Genomic DNA, 19983 nt, shown 5'->3' with positions numbered 1-19983 from the left:
TCTTTTTCTACTACTGTGACTCACTTTGATGGATCCATAAAAGAGCTGACTTATGTTGTCATGAGCTGGTGTATTTAGCCACAACTCAACATGCAGGCAAGTCAGATAGTAAAATGGTAGATTTCTCTCTTTTTCTCCTTGACCTTCTCAAGTCCCTGATCATGGCCACTTTTTCTCTATCCAGTAATATTTCTTAATTGGTCAGAGACTGTCATTGTTGACCAACTTGAACCATACCCATTGACAAACCTGAAACACATTGTCCCACAAGCTGAATGCTCTTCCTGCAAATTGTTTCAGGCAGCAAAAGGCAAAGATTGTGAATCAAAGCCAAGTCAGCCAGAAAGATTACTTGTGTGAGCAAAACAAGGGGTACGCATGTAACTCCCAAATGTACAGTATAGGAGCATTATCTTTCAAGAACTTTTTCTCAAGTGAATTAAGCATGTATGTATCAAGCAGATTTTTACGTTAGCTACATGATAACTCAACTCATATGGCAGCATTGTATTTTAATATTATATTTAAAATAAAATTCATATCACCTCCAACATGTTCCTTGCTGATAGTAATTTAGAGGTAAGTAATACAATTCACAATTCCAGGAATGACAATGTGCAACTCAGACTGATGCCAACTGGTAAAAGAATAACAAATCTATGTGATACAATCCCAGCACTGTAGCAAAGAGCTGCTGAAATGGAAATATAATAATGAAGAAATGCAGACAGCACATAGAACAAAAATAAATAAAAATATAAAGGCACCAAAAATGTCCTGTTGTGAGAAGAAACACCACCCTATATTAGCTTCTTTTTTTTTGTCTAGCAACCAATTATGTTCTATATCCTGCAAACAAATAACTTGCAGCCAAAATACAAGATGTGTGTGCAAACTAAGGTTGTTGAGTTTTTTTTTGTTCAAAAACTCTCCCTTCATCTTCTAGATTTCCAATTTCTGTTCCCAAAGGTTAGCAAACCCTACTGTACATACTAGAAGAACTAGGAACTCATCCTTGTAAGAATTTAATAAAGGATAATGAGGAGGAGGCAAACGATTGAGCCCTGAACCTCCACCAAAGGAGGGAGAGGGGAGGAAGAACCACCCAACAAGATGCTGAAAAATTGATATGAAAGGCAGGCTGAGAACTTCAAGAAGATAGAGTCACAAAAGCCCAGGGTGGGTTTCAAGAAAGTATGATCAATGGGATCAAAAGCTGCCAGTAGGTCACAGAGGATGAGGATGGAGTATTAGTCCTGAAATTTGGTTGGGAAGAGGTCTTTAGAGACCTCAGTGAGAACTATTTTTTCAGTGGAGAGTAGTGGGTGGAAGATAAACTGGAAAGGGTGTAGAATAGAATCAAAGGAATGGTTAATTAATGCAGTGGTTGTAGAGGACATCAATTAATAAAAAGACTCAGGCAGACATCACTGCCTCAGTTTATACTCAGTTCAATTGATGATTTCCCCCTTTCCTATCCATAGGGGCTAGAACATAATTTTTTTAAAAAAAATGAAAGCTTAGATTCTGAAAGAAAATAGGTTTCAGAGTAACAGCCGTGTTAGAAAATAGTACATTGAGAAGTAACTTCTGGGGTAAATTACAAGGCTGTAGAATTGTGAAATACAGTTGGCCCTGCACAGAATGCTCAAAATGCTGTATTCTGATACCATTGTGCTCCTCTATGACCCAGAGCCTTTTTTTCTGATCCAGCAAACAGATAGGACCTTCTGTCTGAGGGAGACTCCAACCCTTACAAAAGGCTTGAAAAAACTTTAGCCTACTAGGGGCCCCATAAGACTAGAGGGTGACATCAGGTATGTTCAGTGTGTGTTTCCATCTTTTTATTGTTTTTACTATATTTTCTCTGTAATGCTTTTACCTTAAGAATAAATGTGCTTGCTTGGAATGGCCTATGTGGTAACTTGTAACTGCTGGCAATACACAATTCATAGGCTTCAGAGAAAAAGCAAAGCACTGGCCTTTAGGCAGACTGGCTTGCTGGGGATATCACAGTGTAAGGCAGAGAGCTGTTCAGCCTTAAAACCATCAGTCAGAAGGGAGTGTGGAAGGATCCCTGCACAGAGACAGGTGATAGCTGGAGATCTGAGACCTGACTGGGAACTCCTGGAGTGAATCATGGAGGGGTAAGATACAGGTGGAGTTACCCTGAAAGTGTGAAAATGAGTACACTTCAAAATAGAAACATATTTTTGGTTTTAGGTGCAAGCCAAAAGATCCAGCTCAATACAGAAAGTACAAAACTCTGAAAATCCATTTGACTGTACATAAAAAGCAAGGCCATCATATGGAGAGAACTGCCAAAAATGAGCCATTCATAAATTATGGTCCATTTTCTGTTATTAAATAATCTAGAATTCCGTGGTTAGCAAATTGATTTGCAATATATTACACCATTACATGATGTGTTGCAAAAGTAAATTTAAAAAAATGAGAAGTCCACTACTAAGAAGTGGATATTTTCCATTTTATTTGGAGAGGTTGTTGCCAACCTTGGCTAAGGAAAATCAGGAATCTAATGTGGGTTTGGTTTTTCATTTGCAGTCTGTTTCCTATATTAATTGCAAATTTCATATTTGGATGCCTTATCTTTAATAACAGCATTCATGCCTGACTAGAATAGGGCATGTCAGGTTCTGTTATTTCACTTCTCAATATACAGATGGACAGTGTTGACACAAGCTCTTGTGAGGTTGATTCAGTTTGTGTTTATCAGGTGAACTTGTAATATAAATATATATCTTGTTTTTTCTTTAAAAAAAGAGTTGTGGTCAATTCAAGGGATCCATACTTAGTATTGTATTGTAAAACACCTCACTATATTTTATTAGCATCACCAGTTCAGAGACTATGGGAAGACGGAAAACAACTTTAGTGCTAATGTGACCCACATCTCAGCCTGATTCACAGAGAATATGGATCTGTTACTGCTCACAGCTTGAGAACTTGCTTTGTTGGTTCAAGCTATAGCCATTCATGTTTTTAGCTCTGGAGGCCCCTGGTTCAATGCATGATGCTGACCAAGAAGGGCATCATCACACTAAAATCTAAAATGCTTCTTGAACTAAAAACAACCCTGAAATAGTTATACACCAGCTACATGCCAGGAAACTAGAAGAGAAGAAATACTGGGATAAGAATGCCAGACAATTGCCTCTTGCTAGTACTGGAGAATGGTAGAACTTGTCTTCATTAGCATGTTCATAAGAAGTATATCTTTAGAGTTCTCATTAATTCAGCTGCTGTTCACAAAAAAAAATCAGTTGTGTGTCATGATGTAATAACACAAGTTGGCTGGTACGACCGGGAGTAGAGGGCAGATGTCAAGTGAATGTTGCTCAAGAGCTACTAACGCTAGCTATCTTTCATGTGGATGATGCAGGCTAGTATATACCATTTCCACCCACAATCCCCAAAAGGGACAGACCAATTCTCCCACAATATTCTGTGAAAGTATACATAGAACAACACAGTAAACTGTAGTCCTATAAACCATGGGATATGCCCCCAGATGTCTTTGGGGCACAATGACTGAGCAGAGTGCCAGTACGGACACAGAACACTACAGCCACTCCTGCGCTACTCTACTGCAATTTTGCAATGTGACTTCTCTCCCATATGACAGCCTAACACAAGGGAATTAACTCAAGATTGAATCACTGAAGTTAATTCTGTGGAGTGGATGCACCCAAAGATTTCCAACACAGGCATCAGGCAACCTGCCAAGGTAAGATCTATAGCATCTACACCAATGCTGTACCACGTCATAACAATACCTGAACGTCAGTTCTATAGAAGGAACTGTAGACACCTAACCAAAACCAAGAAGGACCCTATATCTTTGTGTCCTCTTTGTTGAGGACCTCCAGAATGCTACTGACAACTCCTGAGCTGTCAGAACTAACACTTGACCCACCCCCCATTACAGACAAGAAAAAAGCTGTCAGAACTAACACAACACCCTTCCCCCTCCCCCCATCACTAACAAGGAAAAACATCATGAGCAGCAAATATAGGGCTTCCGGTAAAAGACTCGCTTCAGCAGCTGAACAGGCCACAGCAACAGATATTGTTTTGAGAACAAGAAATGGCCAATTGATCTGGCTCTGAACCTCAGTAACTGACAGTTATTGACGAACAGCCAATAAGAGCAAAATAATCATCTCATCTGCCAGTGGGTTCAGGTTTTCTACCCCATTAGTATGTTTTATTAATTAGTTGTATGAGTTTTCAGCTGTTGTTTTAGACTGATATTAAGTTTTATTTGCATTTAACTTTCAAAACTATAAAATTGGGGAGGGATGGGGGAATTTAACAATAGCTGCTGCATTCAGTAGATACTGACCTTGTTGTGTGATAGAAGTATATATATGTATATATATATATATATAATTCTGACCCATATAATATGACAATAAGATAGAAGCAAGTGGTTTCTTAATATCAGTCTTGTGTATCACACTTTTTATTACATACTGTGTCCCAACATACTATATCCTCAAAAAACATTTACCACTTGAGGACCATTTTAGATGCAGGAATAATCCTTGCAAATTCTTAGTCAGTTTAGGAATACAAATTAAAGACAATTAATTCTCTCTCCTCTATCCTCTTTTTTAGAACTGAAACAGTCCAAGGTATCCTAAATCACTGAAAATCTATTTCCCGTAGGGATGATATCCCAGCCTTAATTATGCTTGCAAACGTACACAGCCAGTGGAGTATTAATCCAGAAATCTCCAGCTGATAATATGTAAGAGTACTTGGCTTTGATGGTTATCAGAGAAAATTTCTACTGTTGTACCTCACTGTGCAATATCATCAGCCATCCCTAATGCAAACCAGATGGTGACAACAAAGTGCTATCTCACATAGCAAAGATAAAACAATCAATTATGCCCTTCAACTATCTATACCACCTTACCAAACAACCAAGGGCCAGAGGCCCATTATTTACAGTTTTAATTTGTTAGTCTGAAATAGCAGTTGTCCAGTTTAGTTTCACCTTCCAATTACTGCAGATTCTACACATGGTTTATAGTCCTCTAAATACTGATGTTTGTTTTGAAAGACACTCTCTGAGTCAGGAAACTGGAGTCTGTATTGACCCCAAGAATAAACTGTTTTATTCTGTTTCCTGGTCACTGTATTTTTGGATTTTGGCAGTAATAGGATGCCACTGAAACCTAGGACTGCCCTGTAAACATTGTGTTCCATGAACAAAGCTTTCTAACTCCTCCTAGTAGAGGGTGAAATGAAGTTTAAAAGCATATTTCTTAAACTGGAATTGTTCTATAATGGAACGATGCCCCTGTAGAAAGATCACATTTTAGTTTCAGGAGCTATATCAGATTAGATGATTATCTTATTGTGATACTGTTTCCCCAATTTTTAAGTGAAGTTTATTTATTTTATAGTGGCATTAGTCAGAAATTGTGGTACTATTTCCTCTAGTGACTGGATGTATTTCATTGTGCAGATCATACATATCAAAAAGTATCTGGTCCTGAACCACAGTTTATTTTGATGCCAAATGAAACGATCAGCTTATTTGACAAGGCATATGAGCTCAGACCTTCTGGCTACTGCACAGGGGCTGGTGGATTGAACCATGTGTAGAATCATAGAATCATTGAATATTAGGGCTGGAAGGGACCTCAGGAGGTCATCTAGTCCAACCCCCGCTCAAAGCAGGACCAATCCCCAACTAAATCATCCCAGCCAGGACTTTGTCAAGCCTGACCTTAAAAACTTCTAGGGAAGAAGATTCCACCACCTCCCTAGGTAACCCATGCCAGTGTTTCACCACCCTCCCAGTGAAAAAGTTTTTCCTAATATCCAACCTAAACCTCCCCCACTGCAACTTGAGACCATTACTCCTTGTTCTGTCATCTGCTGCCACTGAGAGCAGTCTAGATTCATCCTCTTTGGAACCTCCTTTCAGGTAGTTGAAAGCAGCTATCAAATCCCCCCTCATTCTTCTCTTCCGCAGACTAAACAATCCCAGTTCCCTCAGCCTCTCCTCATAACTCATGTGTTCCAATCCCCTAATCATTTTTGTTGCCCTCCGCTGGACATTTTCCAATTTCTCCACATCCTTCTAGTAGTGTGGGGCCCAAAACTGGACACAGTACTCCAGATGAGGCCTCACCAATGTCGAATAGAGGGGAATGATCATGTCCCTCGATCTGCTGGCAATGCCCCTACTTATACATCCCAAAATGCCATTGGCCTTCTTGGCAACAAGGGCACACTATTGACTCATATCCAGCTTCTCGTCCACTGTAACCCCTAGGTCCTTTTCTCCAGAACTGCTGCCGAGCCATTCGGTCCCTAGTCGGTAGTGGTGCATTGGATTCTTCCGTCCTAAGTGCAGGAATCTGCACTTGTCCTTGTTGAACCTCATCAGATTTCTTTTGGCCCAATCCTCTAATTTGTCTAGATCCCTCTGTATCCTATCCCTACCCTCCAGCGTATCTACCTCTCCTCCCAGTTTAGTGTCATCTGAAAACTTGCTGAGGGTGCAATCCACACCATCCTCCAGATCATTTATGAAGATATTGAACAAAACTGGCCCGAGGACTGACCCTTGGGGCACTCCACTTGATACCGACTACCAACTAGACATGGAGCCATTGATCACTATCCGTTGAGCCCGACAATCTAGCCAACTTTCTATCCACCTTATAGTCCATTCATCCAGCCCATACTTCTTTAACTTGCTGGCAAGAATACTGTGGAAGACCGTGTCAAAAGCTTTGCTAAAGTCAAGGAACAACACGTCCACCGCTTTCCCCTCATCCACAGAGCCAGTTATCTCGTCATAGAAGGCAATTAGATTAGTCAGGCATGACTTGCCCTTGGTGAATCCATGCTGACTGTTCCTGATCACTTTCCTCTCCTCTAAGTGCTTCAGAATTGATTCCTTGAGGACCTGCTCCATGATTTTTCCAGGGACTGAGCTGAGGCTGACTGGCCTGTAGTTCCCAGGATCCTCCTTCTTCCCTTTTTTAAAGATGGGCACTACATTAGCCTTTTTCCAGTCATCCGGGACCTCCCCCGATCACCATGAGTTTTCAAAGATAATGACCAATGGCTCTGCAATTACAACCGCCAACTCCTTTATCACTCTCGGATGCAGTGCATCTGGCCCCATGGACTTGTGCTCATCCAGCTTTTCTAAATAGTCCCGAACCACTTCTTTCTTCACAGAGGGCTGGTCACCTCCTCCCCATGCTGTGCTGACCAGTGCTGCAGTCTGGGAGTTGATCTTGTTCAAGGACAGTATGCTACATACCTGATAGGTCATAAACATCTATTTTAGCTTATTCTCCTCTTTATTACATATTGAATTAATAGACTTAAGACTCACAGAGTCCTTTATCTGTTTTATCCTAGTGCAGATCTCATTAGCTAACACATATCTTTCATCTTAGTTATTCTATAAATTTTGACCTCTTCATGAAATAGATTGAGATGGCCCATACCCCAAGCTAGTGAACAAGAGCAGCAAATGGGAGTTTTGTGAAGGAGTTCACCTAGTGAAGGAGGACACAATATATGATCCTTGGGATGAGTTCATCTGTTAATTTTTGCCGTGTGCTTGCTTGACTGAAGAATATAATATGGTCTCTTTTGAGGAGAAGCAAATAGGGGAGTTTACACATGGAGCGTGAGAGGCAGATACACCTATTAAATATACTCTAAACTTAGGTCAATAACTCATCCAACCACTCTCCCAACAAACCTACAAGTGTAAAAATAATGCATGCAGAAGTCCAGCAGAAGAATAGGGGCTATCCAATTTATTACACTAAATCAGGAAGTATGATTACCTGACTTGTGGGCAGACAGCAGATGCGTGAATATAGTGCAAGCAGCTCATGGCCCTCAGAGACACAGAGGTACATATGTGAAACTTCCAGGGACACTATGGAGTGCTCCCAGCCCAGTCTGACAGCCTTTGTCTGTTAAGGATGATGAAAGTCTCAGGTAAGGAGAACATCAAGCTGGAGCAGAGGGAAACAATCCCATAGAATCATAGAATATCAGGGTTGGAAGGGACCTCAGGAGATCATCTAGTCCAAACCCCTGCTCAAAAGCAGGACCAATCCCCAATTAAATCATCCCAGCCAGGGCTTTGTCAAGCCTGACCTTAAAAACTTCTAAGGAAGGAGATTCCACCACCTCCCTAGGCAACACATTCCAGTGTTTCACCACCCTCCTAGTGAAAAAGTTTTTCCTAATATCCAACCTAAACCTCCCCCACTGCAACTTGAGACCATTACTCCTTGTCCTGTCCTCTTCCACCACTGAGAATAGTCTAGAACCATCCTCTCTGGAACCCCCTTTCAGGTAGTTGAAAGCAGCTATCAAATCCCCCCTCATTCTTCTCTTCTTCAGACTAAACAATCCCAGTTCCCTCAGCCTCTCCTCATAAGTCATGTGTTCCAGACCCCTAATCATTTTTGTTGCCCTTCGCTGGACTCTTTCCAATTTATCCACATCCTTCTTGTAGTGTGTCCCATAGTTGGGACTCTCCTTCCAGATGATGTTGTGGCATCTTCTCACACTGAGGATACCTCTTCTGGGGAACAGGAAGAGCCAGGTAATGATATTGGGGGATTTGATTATTAGAAATATACATAGTTGGGTTTGTGATGACTGGGAGAACTGCATGGTATATTGCCTGTCAGGTGCAAAGCTTGTAAATCTCACAAGACATCTAGGCAGACATGTGTAGTGCTGGGAAGAAGCCAGTAGTCTTGGTACATGTTAAGTACCAATGACATAGGAAAAGGTATGAGAGAGGTCTTGGATGCCAAATGTAGGCTGCTGGGTAAGACCTTAAAGCAGGGGTGGGCAAACTTTTTGGCCCGAGAGCTGCATCAGGTTTTGGAAATTGTATGGAGGGCCGTTTAGGGGAGGCTGTGCCTCCCCAAACAGCCAGGCATGGCCCGGCCCAAGCCCCCTATCCCCCCCACTGCTTCTCGCCCACTGACACACACCCCAGGACTCCTGCCCCATCCAACTCCCCCTGTTTCCTGATGGTGCCCCCAGGACCCCTACCCCATCCACAAACACACACACACACACACACACCCCGCTCCCTGTCCCCTGACTGCTCCTGGAACCCCCACTCCTGACTGCTCCCTGCCACCCCATCCAACCCCTCCTCTCATTCCTGACTGCCCCCCGCCCGGGACCCCTGCCCCATCCAACCACCCCTTTTCCCTGACCTCCCCTGGAACTCCTGCCCCTGACTGCTCCACGCCACCCCATCCAACCCCCGCTCCTTCCTGACTGCCCCCCTGGGACCGCTGCCCCCATTCAACTCCCCCTGTTCCCCACCCTCTGACGGCCCTGACCCCTATCCACACCTCCACCCCCTGACCACCACCCCGAACTCCCCTGCCCTCTATCCAACCCCCCCGCTCCCTGCCCCCTTACCGCGCTGCCTGGAGCACCGCTACAGCCGCGCCGCCTGGCTGGAGCCAGCCACGCCACCGCGCAGCTCAGAGCACGGGGTTGGGTCAGGCCAGGCTCTGCAGCTGCGCTGCCCCAGGAGCTCACAGCCCCCCTGCCCAGAGCATTGCGCCAGCAGCACAGTGAGCTGAGGCCGCATGTGAGGGGGAACAATGGTGGAGGGGCTGGGGGCAAGCCTCCTGGGCCAGGAGCTCAGGCGTTGGGCAGGAGGGTCCCGCAGGCCGGATGTGGCCCGCGGGCCATAGTTTGCTCACCTCTGCATTAAAGGCTAGGATATCCATGGTAGTATTCTCTGAAATGTTTCCAGTTCCACACACAGGGGCAGAAAGGCAGGCAGAACTGCAGGGTCTCAATGTGTGGATGAAATAATAGTGTGGGGAGAAGGCATTTAGGTTTATTAGGAACTGAGGAACCTTTTGGGAAAGGAGGAGCCTATTCTGAAAGGATGGCCTCCACCTAAGTCAAAACAGAACCAGATTGCTGGCATGTAAAATTAAAAAGGCATAGGATTTAAACTAAGGGCTGAGGTAAAGCCAACAGGTGTGGAGAAGCACAGGGCTCGGGCAGAGACATCCCATAGGGATGAATTTATTATAGGTGGAATTCTATATCCTCATAAAGAGGATAGGAAAGAAGCTAGTAAAGAACATGTAGGAGTTAGTGAGGAACACTCAAATGTAAGAGAGACCCACTGAGATATAATACATGAAGACAAGCAATTGAAACTGAGAAAATATACAGGTGCTTACATACAAACACTAGAAGTACAAATACTAAGATGGGTGAACTAGAATGCCTGGAATTAAATAACGATATTGATGTAATAGTCATTGTGAAAACTTGGTGGAATGAGGATAATCAGTGGGACAGGGTAATACCAGAAAATAAAGTATATAGGAATAACAAAGTAGGTCACACTGGTGGGTGATTGGCACTATATGTGACAGAAAGCTTAGAGTCAAATAAAGTAAAAATCTTAAATGAATAAAACTGTACCATAGAATCTCTATGGGTAAAAATTTCGTGCTTGAATAATAAGAATATAGTAATAGGAAATATACTATCGACCACCTGACTAGGATGATGACAGGACTGTAAAATGTTCAGGAGATTAGAAAAAAGAAAAGAAGTACTTGTGGCACCTTAGAGACTAACCAATTTATTTGAGCATGAGCTTTCGTGAGCTACAGCTCACTTCATCGGATGCATACTGTGGAAACTGCAGAAGACATTATATACACAGAGACCATGAAACAATACCTCCTCCCACCCCACTCTCCTGCTGGTAATAGCTTATCTAAAGTGATCATCAAGTTGGGCCATCTCCAGCACAAATCCAGGTTTTCTCACACTCCGCCCCCCCACATACAAACTCACTCTCCTGCTGGTAATAGCCCATCCAAAGTGACCACTCTCTTCACAATGTGTATGATAATCAAGGTGGGCCATTTCCAGCACAAATCCAGGTTTTCTTACCCCCCCCCCACCCCCCTCCAAAAACCACACACACAAACTCACTCTCCTGCTGGTAATAGCTTATCCAAAGGGACCACTCTCCCTACAATGTGCATGATAATCAAGGTGGGCCATTTCCAGCGCAAATACAGGTTTTCTCACACCCCCCCACACACACACACAAACTCACTCTCCTGATTAGAAAGGCCACAAGCAGAAAACATACTAATAATGGGGGATTTCAACTATCTTCATATTGACTAGATAGATGTCACCTCACGAAGGGATGCAAAGATAAAATTTCTATATGCCATAAATGACTGCTTCTTGGAGCAGCTTGTCCTGGAACCTACAAGGGGAAAGACAATTCTTGCTTTAGTACTAAGTGAAGCACAGGATCTGGTCCAAGACGTGAATACAACTAAACTGCTCAGTAATAGCGACCAGTAATTTAACATTCTTGTAGGGAGAAAAATGCCAAAGAAACCGACCACAGCAGCATTTGACTTCAAAAAGGGGAACTACACAACGAGGAAGCTAGTTACATCGAAATTAAAAAGAAAGTCACAAGGGTGAAATCTCTGCACGCTGTATGGAAACGATTTTAAAAAGTCATAATAGAGGCTCAAACTAAACGTATACCACCACCCCCAAAACAGTAAGAGGACCAAAAAAAAAAAAATGCCACCATGATTACAAAGAAAAGTAAAAAAGGCAGTTAGAGGCAAAAAGGCATCATTTGAAAAATGGAAGTCAAAGCCTAATGAGGAAAATAGAAAGGAGCATAAATTCCAGCAAGTCAAGGATAAAAATATAATTACCCAGGCCAAAAAATAATTTGAAGAACAACCAGCAAAAGATAAAAACTCACAATAAAAAATTTTCAGTACATTACAAGCAAGAAGCCTGCCAAGCAGTCAGTGGGGACACTGGATGATCAAAGTTCTAAAGGAACATTCAAGGAAGATAAGGGCATTGTGGCAAAATTAAATGAATTCTGTGCATCAGTCTTCATTGCAGAAGATATGGGGGAGATGCCCACATCTTAGCCATTTTTTTTTAGGTGACAAATCTGAGAAACTGTCCCAGATTGAGGTGTCAGTAGAGGAGGTTTTGGAACAAATTGACAAATTAAACAGTAATAAGTCACCAGGACCAGATGGTATTCACTCAAGACTTCTGAAGGAACGCAAATACAAAATTGCACAACTACTAACTGTGGTCTGTAACCTCTCACTTAAATTAGCCTCTGTACCAGATGACTGGAGGGCAGCTACTGTAACACCAGTTTTTAAAAAAAAGGTTCCAGAGGCAATCCTGACTATGACAGACTGGTAAACCTAACTTAAGAACCAGGCAAATTGGTTAAAACTATAATAAAGAACACAATTATCAGACACATAGGCTCATCTACACTACAGCCAGGATCGACGCTCTGAGATCGATCCACCAGCAGTCGATTTAGCAGGTCTAGTGAAGACCCGCCAAATCGACAGCAGATGGATCTCCAGTCGACCCCTGTACTCCACCCCCGATGAGAAGAGTAAGGTAAATCAAAGGGAGAGTTTCTCCCATCGAACCCCTGTAGTGTGGACCCCACAATAACTGGACCTAAGGTACGTCGACTCCAGCTATGTAATTCACGTAGCTGGAGTTGCGTAGCATAAGTCAACTTCCTGCAGTAGTTTAGCCATAACCATAGATGAACACAATATGTTGGGGAAGAGTGGACATTGATTTTGTAAAGGAAAATCATGCATCACCAATCTATTAAACTTATTTGAGGGAGTCAACAATCATGTGGACAAGGGTGATCCAGTGAATATACTGTACTTGGACTTGCAGAAAACTTTTGACAAGGTCCCTCATCAAAGATTCTTAAGCAAAGTAAGCAGTCATGGAACAAGAGGTAAGGTCCTCTCATGGATCATTAGCTGGTCAAAAGACAGGAAACAAAGGTCAGTTTTCACAGTGGAGAGAAGTAAATAGTGGGGACTCCTCAGGATCCATACTGGGATCTATGCTGTTCAACATTTTCATAAACGAAATTGAAAAGGGGGTGAACAGTGAAGTAGCAAAGTTTGCAGATGATACAAAATTACTCAAGAGAGTTAAGTCCAAAGCTGACTGCAAAGAGTTATGAAGGGAACTGATAAAACTGAGTGACCAAGGAACAAAATGGCAGATGAAATTCAATGCTGATAAATGCAAAGTAATGCACATTGGAAAACAATCCCAACTATGCAAACAAAATGATGGTTCTAAATTAGCTGTTACTACTCAAGAAAGAGATCTTGGAGTCATTGTGGATAGTTCTCTGAAAACATCTGATGAATGAGCATCAGCTGTCAAAAAAGCTAACAGAATATTAGGAATTATTAGGAAAGGGATAGATAATAAAACAGAAAAGATTAGGGCCTTCAAGTGATTAAAAAAATAATCATGATTAATTGAGTGATTAATTGTGCAATTAATCACACTGTTAATAACAGAATACCATTTATTTAAATATTTTTGGATGTTTTCTACATTTTCAAATATATTGATTTCAATTACAACACAGAATACAAAGGATACAGTGCTTACTTGATATTTATTTTTATTACAAATATTTGCAGTGTAAAAAAAAAGAAATTGCATTTTTCAATTCACCTAATACAAGAACTGATGTGCAATGTCTTTATCATGAAAGTTGAACTTACAAATGTAGAATTATATACAAAAAAAGCCTGCATTCAAAAACAAAACAATGTAAAACTTTAGAGCCTACAAGTCCACTCAGTCCTACTTCTTGTTCAGCCAATCGCTCAGACAAACAAGTTTGTTTACATTTGCAGGAGATAATGCTGCCTGCTTCTTGTTTATAGTGTCACCTGAAAGTGAGAACAGCGCATGGCACTGTTGTAATCAGCGTTGCAACATATTTAGATGCCAGATGCGCTAAAGATTCATATGTCCCTCCATGCTTCAACAACCATTCCAGGGGACATTTGTCCATGATGATAACACTCGTTACAAAAATAATGTCACAATTTAAAGTGTGACTGAACTCCTTGCCTGTTCTCACTTTCAGGTGACATTGTAAATAAGAAGTGGGCAGCATTATCTCCTGTAAATGTAAAGAAACTTGTTTGTCTTAATGATTGGCTGAACAAGAAGTAGGACTGAGTGGACTTGTAGGCTCTAAAGTTTTACATTATTTTGTTTTTGAGTGCAGTTAAGTAGCCAAAAAATCTACATTTGTAAGTTGTACTTTCACGATAAAGAGATTGCACTACAGTACTTATATGAGCACAGTTCTTGTATATTTAATTATTTTCAATAGGTATTCTATTGTTTAACAGTGCAATTAAAACTGAAATTAATCGCAATTAATTTTTTTAACGCGATTAATTCGTTTTAGTTAATCACGTGAGTTAACTGTGATTAATTGACAGCCTGAGAAAATATCATAAGAACATAAGAACAGCCATACTGGGTCAGACCAAAGGTCCGTCTAGTCCAGTATCCTGTCTTCCAACAGTAGCCAATGCCAGATGCCCCAGAGGGAATGAACAGAACAGGTAATCGTCAAGTGATCCATTCCCTGTCGCTCATTCCCAGCTTCTGGCAAACAGAGGCTAGGGACACAATCCCTGCCCATCCTGGCTAATAGCCATTGATGGACCTATCCTCCATGAATTTATCTAGTTCTTTTTTGAACCCTGTTATAGTCTTGGCCTTCACAACATCCTCTGGCAAAGAGTTCCACAGGTTGACAGTGCGTTGTGTGAATAAATACTTCTTTTTGTTTGTTTTAAACCTGCTGCATATTAATTTCATTAATTTTCATGACCCCATACCGGTTATTGACCTCAATCATGTCCCCCCTTAGTCATCTTTTTTCCAAGCTAAAAAGTCCCAGTCTTATTAATCTCTCCTCATACGGAAGCCATTCCAGACCCCTAATCATTATTGTTGCCCTTTTCTGAACCTTTTCCAATTCCAGTAGATATTTTTTGAGATGTAGCAACCACATCTGCACGCAGAATTCAAGATGTGGGTGTACCATGGATTTATATAGAGGCAATATGGTATTTTCTTTCTTATAATCTATCCCTTTCTTAATGATGCCAAGCATTCTGTTAGCTTTTTTGACTGCCGCTGCACATTGAGTGGATGTTTCCAGAGAACTATCCACAATGACTCCGAGATTTCTTTCTTGAGTGGTAACAGCTAATTTAAACCCCATCATTTTATATGTATAGCTGGGATTATGTTTTCCAATGTACAATACTTTGCATTTATTAACACAGAATTTCATCTGCCATTTTGTTGCCCGGTCACCTAGTTCTGAGAGATCCTTTTATAGCTCTTCACAGTCTTCCCGGGACTTAACTCTCTTGAGTAGTTTTGTATCATCTGCAAATTTTGCCACTTCACTGTTTACCCTTTTTTCCAGATCATTTATGAATATGTTGAATAGGACTAGTCCCAATACAGACTCCGGGGGACACCACTATTTACCTCTCTCCATTCTGAAAACTGACTATTTATTCCTAACCTTTGTTTCCTATCTTTTAACTAGTTTCCAATCCATGAGAGGATCTTCCCTCTTATCCCGTGGCAGCTTACTTTGATTAAGAGCCTTTGGTGAGAGACATTGTCAAAGACTTTCTGACAGTCTAAGTACACTATATCCACTGGATCCCCCTTGTCCACATACTTGTTGACCCCCCTCAAAGAATTCTAGTAGGTTGGTGAGGCATGATTTCCCTTTACAAAAAACCAGCTGACTCTTCCCCAACAAATTATGTTCATCTATGTGTCTGACAATTTTGTTCTTTACTATCATTTCAACCAGTTTTCCCAGTACTAAAGTCAGGCTTATCAGCCTGTAATTGCCAGGATCACCTCTGGAGCCCTTTTTAAAAATTGGCATCACATTAGCTATCCTCCAGTCATTTGGTACTGAAGCTGATTTAAATGATAGGTTACATACCAGAGTTAGTAGTTCTGCAATTTCACATTTGATTCCTTCAGAACTCTTGGGTGAATACTGTCTGGTCCTGGTGACTTATTACTGTTTAGTTTATCAATGTGTTCCAAAACCTCCTCTAACAACACCTGAATCTGGGATAGTTCCTCACATCTGTCACTTAAAAAGAATGGCTCAGGTTTGGGAATCTCCCTCACATCCTTGGCCATGAAGACCGATGCAAAGAATTCATTTAGTTTCTCCGAAATGGCCTTATCGTCCTTGAGTGCTCGTTTAGCAACTCGATCATCCAGTGGTTATTTAGCAGGCTGGTTGTTTAGCAGGTTGTTTAGCAGGCTTCCTGTTTCTGATGTACTTTAAAAAAATTTTGCTAATACTTTGAGTGTTTGCTAGTGTTCTTCAAATTCTTTTTTGGCCCTCTGTAGCGGGGTGGTCACCCGCTCCAACCTTAAAGGGCTTAAAACAGCCCAGGAGAGGGCTGTGGCTGGGAGCAAGCACTTCCCAGGCTGATTGAGGAAGTAGGCTCAGCTGTGGCCACACCCCAATCAGGGCTCAGGTGGCCCTTATAAGAGGGCAGTGGGCCAGGAGCAAAAAGAGTCTCCTCTAACTGTGGGGGGAGATGAGCCTGGCTGCTGGGGAGCGTACCTGGGTACCTAAGGTGGAACAGGGCTGGGGAAGGCCAGGGGAGCTGGGAGGCTCCAGACTGGAAAAGCCCCAGGCTGCAGGCCTGGGAGACAGCCTAAGACAGAGTACTGAGGTTGCAACAGGGCAGCCCACGGGTAGGCCGAGGCAGCAGGTCCAAACCCCCCTTGCCTGTGATGAGTGGCTTATACACTGCAGTCCGCCTCAGTGTGCGGGGGCTCAATGGTGACTGGCAGTAGCCAAAGACTGAGGCGAGGTGGGGATAGTGGATGGCGGTTCCCCAGGGAGGGGAGACCCAGAGAATGTGGCGGTACTGCCAGGGGGCAGCACCCCAGGGAAATGGGCACCAGGGTCCGGGAGGGACACGGGGGCCAGCAGCATTGAGACAACAGCCTGCAGAGGACGCTCTGGAGGCTAGAAGAGCTAATTCCCTAAGAGACCAGCAGGAGGTGTCACAGGGCTGAGTCCTGCCCCATGACACCTTCCTAATTATATTTTTACACTTCATCTGCCAGAGTTTATGCTTCTTTCTATTTTCCTCAGTAGGATTTAACTTCCACTTTTTAAAGGATGCCTTTTTGCTTCTTGCTGATTCTTTTACTTTGTTGTTTAGCCACCATGGCACTTTTTTGGTTCTCTTATTATGTTTTTTAATTTGGGGTATACATTTAAGCTGAGTCTCTATTATGGTGACTTTAAAAAGTTTTCATGAAGCTTGCAGGGATTTCACTTTTTGCACTGTACCTTTTAATTTCTATTTCACTGATTTCCTCATTTTTGCATAGTCCCCCTTTCTGAAATTAAATGCTACAGTGTTGGGCTGCTGTGGTGTTTTCCCCACCACAGAGATGTTAAATTTAATTATGTTATGGTCACTATTACCAAAAGGTCCAGCTATATTCACCTCTTGGACCTGATCCTGTGCTCCACTTAGGACTAAATCAAGGACTGCCTCTCCTCTTGTGGGTTGCAGGACTAGCTGCTCCAAGAAGCAATGATTTAAAGTGTCAAATGCCATTAAATATATCCATGGTATGCCCACACTTTGAATACTGCACATAATTCTGGTCATCCCATTTCAAAAAAGATATATTAGAATTGGAAATGGTGCAGAGAAAAACAAGAAAAATAATTAGGGTATGGAACAGCTTCTATATGATGAGCAATTAAAAGACTGTGACTGTTCAACTTAGAAAAGAGATGACTAAGGGGGGAAATAATAGAGGTCTATAAAATCATGAATGATGTGGAGAAAGTGTCAATGGAAGCTATTTACCCCTTCTCAGAACACAAGAACCAGGGGTCACCCAAAAAAATTAATAGGCAGCAGGTTTAAAACAAACTTAAGGAAGTACTTCTTCACACAATGCCCAGTCAACCTTTGGAACTCCTTGCCAGGGGACATTGTGAAGGCCACAAGTATAACTGGTTCAAAAAAGAATTAGATAAGTTCATGGAGGACAGGTCCATCAATGGCTATTAGCCATGATGATCAGGGACACAACCCCATGCTCTGGGTGTCCCTAAAACTCCAACTGCCAGAAGCTGGTTCTGGATGAAAGGGATGGATCTCTCTCCAGCAGATATCTGGCACTGGCCACTATCAAAAAGCAGGAAACTAGGCTAGATGGATCACTGGTCTGACCCAGTATGGTCCAGTTCTGACATATAGACAGGAGTATGGCAGTCTTAATCTATTTATGTTCACGGCAGAATCAATTATCCTTAAGTGATGAGAGCAACATTCATTTTTCCTTTTATTCCTGCAGTATCCTGGACTGGAGTTTATTCACTTTGGGGACATGTTTGTGGCATAAATATTTCAGCTTTGGGTTCATAAAATATTAGTCTTGGGTGAATTCCCAGGTGCTCTTCAGGTCAAGTATTACAAACCCCTACATAGCACAAAACTTCTAAATTCTGATTTACTACAAAAGGGGATAGAGAGAATAGTTTGAAAAAATTAATAAAAACAAAAAAGACACACTAACCAGCCAAAGGATACTGGAGAACACTGAGAAACAAATGTTACATTGTTACCAATGACGAACAACAAACTGTTACAAAAGATAACGTCTGATAAAAATTGCCCCTTCAAAAGTTTGAATGGTTGCTGAAGGGTAATTCAGTTGGAGCAGGGTGGTCTGGGAAAACAACTTTCCTTCCCACATATCTGTTTTATGTTCTTTTTAGTCTGGTGAGGGGTTTTTTGTTTTTGTTTTTGTTTTTTTGAAAGGAGGTGAAACTGTCAACATTAAACAAAGGATGTGCTGAATCATTTTTATGCCAAAAGCTGACTATTTACTTTCTGACTATTTAAACACACTATTGAAAGGGGAACATGACCAGGTTGTTCGGCAAGCTGAATCAGTTGTCTTTTTCTGTTTCGGTTTTAAATGTCAAAAAGATGCCAGGCTTAAAAAACAATCAATGGCAACACCAAGAATTTAAAAATCTAAAGATAAATCAAGGAGAAGACATTAATAGTATTCAGAATGATACACCAAAAGCAAGAAATGGATTTGTTTACATGTTTATAACTACTCTTTTTTCAAAAAAGAACTGTTTATTATAACTACTCTTTTTTCAAAAAAGTAGGGTTGAGGGTTGTTTGAGGGTTGTTTGGTTGGGAAATGTAAATTTTTTTTTTTTTAAAAAAACCCACATATGTTTCTGATTGTGCACTGACATCCTGCTGTGAATTCACAAGTGGTGCAAAGAGATAAATTATTCAATTATCTTGAAGTCACTTTTCTATGCTGTTGACTTCAATGAAGAAAATGATTAATGGAGTCCAGCACTAACACAGATTGCCCCCCACACATGCAAGCTCTTTCATTTTGATGCAATTAAACTATTGTTGAAATAAATTATTCTGGTGCACAACTAACTCCTTGCCTCGTTTTAAATTGTTTTCCTATGTTATCGTTTAGAGGATATTTTTAACAAATAAGTATTTTGCATATGTCCCCTCAACTAAATGTGGCTTTCTGTAACCAAAGCAACAGTTAAATTTGCACAGTTTAGATCCCAATAGGTGGTAGAAGATAAGCAAAATACTGGATTTGTGTGTTTGTTGTGCGCGCATGGTATTTTGTATCACCATGGTACAATGAAAAGCTTTCCTATACATTCCAAAGGGGCAAGTAGTAACTATAGCCACCAGGGAAAAATCTCAGGAAGTATTTGCAAATCTGATGTTACAAACAAATTCACCGTTCTGTTTTTCCTCTGAGAACTGGATAAGTTCAATTTCAACAAAATGTTTCCCCAGAATCCTTTTCAAATGAACAGTAGAGTCTGACTCAAGCTTTCTGTAGGGGCAAATCCTTCTTGCATTACTCATGCGACTAAGATGATCATGTTTTTAAGTTGAGATGAATTTTGACAACAGTTGTCAG

The 19983-nt window shown here is 41.5% G+C and overlaps 1 protein-coding gene across 4 annotated transcripts in view; it reads right to left on the bottom strand.

Annotated features, from left to right (window-relative positions):
* Window positions 1–19983, bottom strand: part of SEMA5A (semaphorin 5A) — a 659545-nt gene that overhangs the window by 606238 nt on the left and 33324 nt on the right. The window contains exon 1 of one of the 4 annotated variants that reach the window (XM_084619689.1): window positions 7857–7875. The exons of the other annotated variants lie outside the window; for them this stretch is intronic. The gene's annotated coding sequence lies outside the window, so the exon portion shown is untranslated. Of the gene's footprint in view, window positions 1–7856; window positions 7876–19983 lie in introns of those variants that run through there. 4 annotated transcript variants of the gene reach the window in all.

This window comes from Lepidochelys olivacea (genome assembly GCF_965140295.1).
Source record: "Lepidochelys olivacea isolate rLepOli2 genome assembly, chromosome: 2".
NCBI classification, from domain to species: Eukaryota; Metazoa; Chordata; order Testudines; family Cheloniidae; genus Lepidochelys; species Lepidochelys olivacea.
The sequence above is the reverse complement of the archived record's forward strand: the minus strand, read 5'-3'. Positions and strand labels throughout refer to the sequence as shown.